The sequence below is a fragment of the Anoplopoma fimbria genome, chromosome 18 (genome assembly GCF_027596085.1).
Source record: "Anoplopoma fimbria isolate UVic2021 breed Golden Eagle Sablefish chromosome 18, Afim_UVic_2022, whole genome shotgun sequence".
Classification (NCBI taxonomy): Eukaryota; Metazoa; Chordata; class Actinopteri; order Perciformes; family Anoplopomatidae; genus Anoplopoma; species Anoplopoma fimbria.
Window position 1 is genome coordinate 21334439 of NC_072466.1, and position 9466 is coordinate 21343904.

Sequence of the window (9466 nt, forward strand, 5' to 3'; positions counted from 1 at the left end):
CTTTTTTCTCCCTGTTAAAGGGGTTTTTTAGGTTGGAGTTTTTCCTGTGCCGATGTGAGGGAAGGACAGAGGATGTGAGGGAAGGACAGAGGATGTGAGGGAAGGACAGAGGATGATGCATGTGCACAGATTGTAAAGCCCTCTGAGGCTAATTTGTGATTCTGGGCTATACAAAATAAACTGAATTGAATTGAATTGAATTGAATTGAATTTTTCCTTTGTCTTAAGCAGCATAAGTCATCATACGGGTGTTATAGTAGGCCTATCGTACAATTGCTAAAAACCGTATACAGTGACGTCACTCTGCTTAAAGCTCACAAAGTCATTCTATAGCTTGTTGTATATGTTGATAAAACATTATTTCATGTCAGAAACAGATTTTATAATCTGTTATTAATGTATAATCTGTTATGATACGTTGTCCATGTGTCTGTATAACTGACTGAGTTGTGGTATGTTAATGTTCTGTGTAACCCATGACACATTCTTTTTTTAAACACTGTCGGCATGGAGTTATAAAGCATTATAAATGCTGAACACATAATATATCATGTCCACCACTTCCAATTCGGTATCATTCATGATAATATATATTATATCATAATAATATAAGAAATATTAAATTAAAAAAAGGTATAAACATTTATATAGAGTTTTATAAACCCGTACAAATACAAAAAAATATAATCCAACATAGGCATAACCTTCATATAAAGTGTTACCATAAATTCAAATAAAATGATATAAAAATCCCTGATTTGAGGGCAAACTTGCACTTGTCACTTGCCAATATTACATGTAGTTTTACAGCATTTTGTTCATATCAAAACAACAAAAAGCTTATATGGATTCAAACACATTGCTTTTATTAAAAACAACCTTTATAAAGTATTTAAGTTGCTTTAGGTTCAAGATTACATCTCTGTTAATATGATATTGGCTGTTTGTGTACTTCTTGGAAATTATGAAAAGGAGCAAATGGGGGAAAATAACAAAATGTCCAATAAATATAAAAAAAATGCTCCTGTGGAAAGGCATTCATATATTAATCTACTTATATATTCCCCACTCGGATAGTATCAATTTCTGGTCTGGCCCATGGACTATCAGCTACGAGCCGCCGGCTCAGGTGGGTCCATGTTGAGAGCTGTTTAGAGGCAATCAAAATGCTCCCAATCTCATATCTTGCACTTTAGAATATTATGACACAAAAAGTCATACTGTAGTTTGTCGAAAATAAGTTATAGTAAAGTATCTTGTAAAACTGAAAAATAAAAAGTCAAATAAGTTAGAATCATGTTCTGATGATTATTTTATATTATTATTTTATTTTGTGACGACCCTCCTTCTCCCATCAATAGGTGTTGTGTGTGGTTGTCTGTTGCAGGTGTTGATTGGAGGGTCATTGGCTGGAAGAGCCAAACCTGAGCTGGCATGGCTCTACCCTTAAATACCATCTTCATTTGGCAGCCTGACACTGTTCATTTGGTTTAGATTCGGTTTCTTGCTATACACTACCACACAAAAAATAATAAAAACATATCATGGTATATTATATATTTAAAATGTCATAAAAGAAATCATAGCATGTGTTGAAAAACGTTATAAAAGAGTAACGGTAAGGTATGTCTGAAAAATTTGTATTGCATGACTCAAAAAGTCATAAAATATGTCTAAAGATTAATAGGAAACAATTTCGGAAAAAAGTCATAATAAGTAATAGAATAGATTTTCATTAAATTCATAAAAAGTCACAGAATATTCTTTCATAAAAGTCATAAAAACGTCAAAGTATAGTTTGTCAAAGATTTATCACAATAGAGTAAGATTAAAAAAAAATAGTCAGTGCAGTATCTAATAAAATACTTGGTATACCATGTCAAAACAACTCATGTATACTATAACTTTCTAATATGAATGTGTAGTGAACACCTCAGTTATGTTTTAATGACCATACAAGACTTGAGATCAGTGATGATGGTGCAGATCAAATCTTTTTTCCAGATATGGATATAATCAGACAGTTTGTATGAGCACTCCCACTGACCTGCCAGTCTGTTGGATTAATATATGAAGAACTTTACATTGTGATTGTCATGTTGTCCACATCAGGGATGTGCTGCTTTATTTCAAGAGACAATGTATCAAAGTATCAGGTCACCTTTCAGCACCGAAAATAACCAGATTCATTTAGTCTGGGAGACCTTTAAAGAAGTAATTCATATCGTTTCAAATAATGCATATATAAGCAGAATGTGTCAACAGCATATGTATGCTGTGAATCCACGTTCAATTTTAAATAATGCAGTTTATCTTTGAGCCACCAGAGTACGCCAAATCATTATAAATACCATTGAAATACGTTCACAGAAGCAAAGTTTCCGTTTGTAGTTTGGTTATAGCTCACAGATTTAACCCTAGTTATTCTGCCAGCAGTACTTTTCATATCAGCTATGGATAAAAAGATTTTTAAAAAAACGTATTAAAAAACATAATTAACTTCTCTTTAGAGAAACAGTGAACCTGTACATTCGTGATGATATCACAAGTCATCATATTAATAGATTTAAGCTGTCGGTTTGATTGTAACTTTGACTTCATCTACTGTTCAGTTTACAGTGTCAGGTGAGTGTGCAGAGTGTATTTGAATGTGCAGAGCTATCAAATAATTCACTACTATGGTATAATCCATAGTTAGTGAATTGGTCCATCCATGAACTAATTCCTGTTATCTAAATTGTATCATTGCCTTCTGTCCTCAGCACCAACAGTGGTTCTGGTAACACCGGGTGACTGTGACTTTGTGGGTCATGGTCCCCTGATCTTCCGCCTGTCTCTGTCGCTGTGCGCCACGTTCCAGCTGGAGGCGCTGCTCCAAAACTCAGAGAGCCAGGGAGAGGAGAGATACAGCGACGGGGGTATACGGAGAGAGGAAGCTGTGGCGGGCCCGTGGGCCTGTTCCCGTCCTGTTCCTGTGTTGGCTCCTGACAGAACCCATCACAATGAAGTCCATGGCTTCAAGCAACTGTAAGGTAAACAAGAGAAAAACAAGTGTTTGTGCGTGAGATTTAAAGGCACCTAATGGTATTTGTAATAATAAAATAAATCTTCTTAATTCTTTTTTTTAATCTTAATTTGTTTTGTGAGTAACAATCAGTCAAGATAAGATAGAACTTTATTAATCTCGCAGGAAATTCTCGTGCCAGAGCTTTTTTTAAAGTTTACAAAAGAAGAATAGCAAAAAAAAACATTGAATAAATATATAAACATATATGAACAATAGATTAACAATTATTAAGAGTAAAATAAATAATACTGACACCAGTGCAAATTAAAATACAATAGCAGTAAGAGTTAGGTAAATAAAAAAGTAAAAAAGAAAATTCAACTCAAATAGAAAAAGTAAAATACAACAATAAAGATTACGTACAAGAGTAAAAATACAAAATGTATAAGAAGTGATACTAACACCGGCTCCTAACCAAAACTAAAATAGAATGTTGAGCATGATATTGAGAGAGAGAGAATTTGTCAGTAGAAAATGTGATTTGGTTAAGTATTCAAACACTAAAAGTTAATGTGAAAGAGCTTCTCGTCTGCTACAGTTAACAGATCATCTGAAATTTCGGAAGGGTTTAACCGCCGATTCACCTAACAAATAGTTGACTCAGTGGACTCAACGGTTTCCTAACAAGTGAACGCATCCCCCCATTGAATTGAGGAGAATGCTCATAAAGGAAATTGGTCTCAGACATGTATCCCTGTCACTAGTTTGTTGCTATTGATTTAGTACCAAAACACACAATGGGGCTATTTCAGCACCTCCCCACCTCCTTCTTAACAGACAGCACTCCAATGAAGCCAGTCCCTCCCTGAGTCACCTGCCTGCTGAGACAGCAGAGGCAGTTGAATGACTGACAGCAGTTGGTGACAGAGCTACAGCTGAGTCAAGCAGCATACAATGTAAGTATTGAACCCTTTTCTTTTGCTATATTGTCTTTTTGAAGAATATGTTCATCTGAAAAAATGCGAGATGCTGTATGTTTTATCCACATGTCTGATACCCAGTTTTGTTGCTCATGAGTTTTGCTTTGACGATTGTAATCCTGTACTTTGCTGACACCTTTGGCTGTGGATTTGCCATTCTGTTTCAGAACACCGGGACAATGGCTCCAGTAGGGATGGTAGGGACGCTGGGTTGGCTTTCATCCCCAGAGGTGGGCATCATCTCCCTCATCGCCTTCCTCATTCTCGGCGTCACTCTCCTCGCCCTTTGTGCCAGGTGTCACAGGTGAGGGGAAACATGTTAAATGAGGAAAAGTGACATTAATTTGGGTGTATTTGTGTCGAGCCGTCCTCAAATTTACTATAAAACATGAGTGACATTTGAGCGTTTGATGTCCTCCGTGCTGTCACTCAAAGGTGACTACTGGTGACCTGACGCGGCCACCCAAAATAAAACAAGTCTTCTCCTGTTTGACTCACAATGCGCCGGCTGATTCATTATTTTCTCTCTCCCTGGACGTAAAAAGGCTTTAATTGCTATCAATCACTTTTCAGCAGCACAGAGTCAAAGACTCGTTGGACTCGATGTGGGGCTTTTTTGATGAAGGGCGTTGCCTGTTTGAAAAGGAGGAAGCAGAGAAGTTTCTGTCAGATACCTTTTATTTTAAGGGAGTTGAGGCCAAATGGGCTGGGCTTGGATCATTAACCTTCAACAGCTCTGATGTTCCCGATGAGATCTTTATGTTTTTGTGTATATGCGTTTGCACGCCCATTAATGCAGTTGTCACGCCAAACATACCAATGGCACAGAGGTATTGCGAGGCGAAACCACAGTCTTATCTTCTGCAGCCTGTTTCTGTACATTCCATTGCTGATTTGTCACTCAGAGGAATGGAACAGGAATGGGACCGCAGTGATTAATAACCAGTAAACTGTTTGTGGAATTCCAGGGTGTGTTTTCATTCAGTTAAGACACATGTTGCATCAAGGAATTCTTCGGTACATGTCCGATAACCCACTTTGGATGCTTGTTAGATTTAACTGTGGCAATATAATCCTATACTTTGTCGACACTGTTGGTTATTTATAGAGCACCAGAACCAAGGGCTCCAGTAGGGATGGTAGGCATGCTAGAACGGCTTTTATCCCAGAGGTGGGCATCATCTCAGAGCAATACAAGGAATACTTTAAGGTGACGTTAGTCTGACTTGAGATCTCACAAGTTAAACCGATAAGTGCAGGAAACTTTGTTAAGAATGAATAAGGCGGATGTTTAATTCGGTGTTGCATTTTTTGGAAATGCGCAGTAGATGTTTTTTTTTTTTGAGTGGGACTTAATCAAGTCCCAACCAAGACAAATCTTGATCAAGTCTTGATCCTTTTGTGGGACTAAATCAAGTCCTAACCGAGACAATCTTGATCAAGTCAAGATCCTTTTGTAGGACTATATCAAGTCCCAACCAAGACAAATCTTGATCAAGTCATATCCTTTTGTGGGACTAAATCACGCCCCCACGAGACAATTTTGAATCAAGTAAATCACAACCGGATTTGTCTTGTCAAAGCAGGTTTCAGGTGAAGTCAGCCAGAATACTGCACTGGATTATATAATGTTGCGGTGAAACAGGATGTTGTTAAAGATGCAAACTCATAAAGAGCCATGAGAGTCAGCGTTTAAACGGTCTTGAGCCATAAATCAAATCCTCATATGTAAACAGATCTGTAGGCACCTTTGTCCCCTGACACACTGAGTACACACAGATGCAGAATATCATTGTATCACTTGATAGCCTCTCATCTTCTTCTTTGTCATTCAAAGGAACACAGGCAACGCCTACGACGTGAACCACGGCACAATGGTAACTGTTTTTTGTCTTCCTCCCTCTGTTTCAACTTCTTTTTCTATCAGTCTGTTACTAAAGCGCTCACTCCATTCATGCAACATCACCTTCAATCTTCAATATCTAAATGTAGTATCTATTGCAGTTCAGCTGCTGCCAAGTAGGAGCAGATGATAATCAGATGGAGGACAGTAGAAGCTGTGACACTGTAGCCCTTTCTGGCATCATTAGATTCAAACCATGCAATCCCATGAGACTAATGGAAATAGATATGGCTATCAATTCAAGTCTTATTATGTAAAGTTTTACTAAAATAATGATTTAAATGAATTTTATTTATCAGGATGTTATGACTGCATCATGACCATATAATATATATATATATATAATTAATGTAAGCTTGAATGACAAACATTTGGGGTATGACGTATAGAATCGGCAATAACATATTTCATATTGGGATTATGATACTTCCAACGAAATCCAAGATGATGATAATGATGATAAGCAGCAACGCATAACCAAATTAAGGTAAAGACAGATGTTTGGTGGAACAAGTGTGGACAGAGTGACACCAGTCTGGAGAATATATAAAAGATAAACTACCCTTTAAAAATCAACAACAGATAACAGGTTTGATTTCAGATGCTGTATGTAGATAACAGAGCTGCACCGCCCTCATTAAAGCACGGGTTGGTATTCTTTAGAAAGTAGCAGGAGTATGCTAGATTCTAAAAGTTATCCAACCTGAAAAAAACAGCCCAGTGTTGCCAACTCTTTTCCAGTGAAAGTACCAAACAGCACTAGCTCCAAACGTTGCTAAATCTAGCAAGAAAGTCATCATCCATTCCCCCAAAATGATCATTATGAATGTAAACTACAAACATGGCTGTTGTTAGTACTCACAGCTGTTAAGATAGCAGCTTGTCGAAAACAAGCAATGAATGCACTGGCAGAATACGTGCAGACGGACACACAGGTAGCCAATCGCTTTTTGCGGGTTGATGTTATGTTTGGACGGGCTCATTACTGCCCCTTCTACAGCCACAGATAGTAGATTATTTTCTCTTTTTTTCTGTCGGAGCATTTGATTAATTGATTGAAGTCAGGAAGTAACACATTATGCATAAAGCAAGCTCCAAAACACCCCAAATGTTTTGTTTGCCCTGTTTCCAGTCTTTACCCTAAGCTATGCTAACCAGCACTCCATATTTTCCAGACTGATAGGGCAACGGGATCCAACGGGACCGCTGGCACGGGGACAGGAGGAGAAGTCGGTGAGTTATCTTTAAATGGAAAACAAAAAAGTTCAATCAAACGTTAACGCATCACTTACGTTTTTTTATCATCAACATTTCCAGATTCAGGGGTGGCATCCAACTCAGGATGGAGGGACCATAAAGACATGCCTCCGAACACACTAGAGAGATCCAACGCTATGACAAACTAACCAGTCAGTTGTAGTACTGAACACTAACACCCACCGCTACATAACACACACACACACACACACACACACACACACACACACACACACACACACCAAAGGGAAGTTCAAAATTTCTAAGGCAAGAGGCAGGAAAGAGGACAAATCATCACATTGTGCAGAGCCCCGGTTTTTCCACACATGACATTGTCCCAAATGGACAGATGGATGGAAAAAAGAGAAGAAGGGTAGGAGGAAGAGTTGGCCTTGTTCTCAGCCAGCTCGAGCCACCATCCCCACCTTGCCTTCATCACATCAGGCTTCACTCATCTGAAAACATTCTTCATGGTGATTTTAAAGTCTCTAGTTCATGGATTCTGAATTTTTCGCAGAATAACTTTTCTTCTAAATACTTTCTGTCTTCTCTGAGTATTTTAGTTTTATGAGAGTTTGGATTCTGTTTTTTTTTAACATTTATGTTAGTTAGGAAATTACTACTTCCCACTTTTGAGTGAACCCAGTATGCTACAGGGAGCTAATAACATTCTGAAATTGCCATGGGGCTTTTTGCTGAGTAGAATGCAGTAGAATATTTTTAAGGAAAGAAAGTTTTAGCTTTTGTAAAAAAAATCATGTTTACTGATTAGTTCCAAAGTTTTGGGAAATATGCTTATCAGATTTCTTACTGAGAGTTACACGAGAAGAATGATAACGCTCTCATATGAGTCTGTCAAACATAAAGGTACAGCTAGGAAACAGTTAGCTTCCTCCCCGACCTCCCTTGCCAGTCGTTATGCTAAGCTAAGCTAACAGTGCTTGCTGTACCTTCATATCTAACAAACAGATATAAAAGTGTTATCATTTTCTCCTCTAACTCTAATTTTTTTTTTAAGCCATATTCAAACTACTGCATTACTGTGGAGTTCATGAATATGGGATGTATTATTCATGCCACTACCGGCAGCCACTGGTTTCCACTTCTGTACCATGTAAAAATAAATGAGCGGATCCTTGCACACGGCTTGAAGTTTCAATTCATGTCACACAACTTAAAGGGAATACTTTGCCGATTTTCTGAACGTGTTTGGCTTCTCTCCATGTTGCCGGCGCCCCGGAGCTTCACTCTTACTCCGCCGGCAGACCTTTACTGGCCAATGGGGGGGAGCTGATGGCGCTGACCGCAATAGTTCTGCTATTGTTCGACTGCACACACTGCGATCACGCAGAGCTGGTTGAAAATCGGCAAAGTGTCCCTTTAAGCAGGTTTCAAGGGTCTGCTAACTGTTTTTTTTTAATACTGTATGGAAATCGATGGAAACCGTGGGATGAGACAGTGAAACAAATGCATCTAAAACCCTAAAACACAACTGCTCTCTTACGGGATTTGTAATGTAGGGGATATGTGTCGATAAGCTGTGATAAGAGGGGACTTTCTATAATTTCTGGTGAACTTTCATTCATCAAATCAAGGGATAAACCTTACATTTGTATTCATTCTTTTGGATTCCTCTCTTTTTGTTTCAGTGTTTCTGCAGATCAAGTTTATGCTATATTAATACCTTTATTGTAAACGTGTATGACATTCACGTTACTCGTGGGTCTCTTTGTCCTGGACACAAAGACAGTCTTAAAGCCATCCTTCCTGTTGGAGATGGGAGTGGCACCTGAGCATTTAAAGTGAACCAAAGGTCATAAAACCTTAAAGTAGGGTGGAGTTGTCTTTCTTGTTGTACCAGTTTTGTCGTGCCATATTAAGCTGCTGACTGTCCTAATAAAACACGCCCAAGTGACACACTGATGTCAGTGATTGTGCCTCCGTTTCCACTGTAAATTACAAGCCCTATTTACTCAGCGTCCTACCTTGAGTTGGATTGTTTGGTCAATGTCACTCAATCTAACCAAACCACTCCCACACAGCCCTGGTGAAGCAGATTAGCTGAGTTTTAAATTAAAGTCAAAATTGAAATAAAACCATAAATGTTTTTTTTATTATTTATATTTAATTGTATTGATAAATACTTTAGATTTGAAACATTATTCCTGGTAAAATCAAGTTGCTCGACCACTTTGGTCCAGAATGAATCTCAACTATTGGATGGACTGCTGTGAAATGTTCTGGTCCCAAGGGGATGACTACATTTTAAGATCTCCGTCCACACATGCGTTTCAGCATCGTTTTCGAAATGATGTGCGT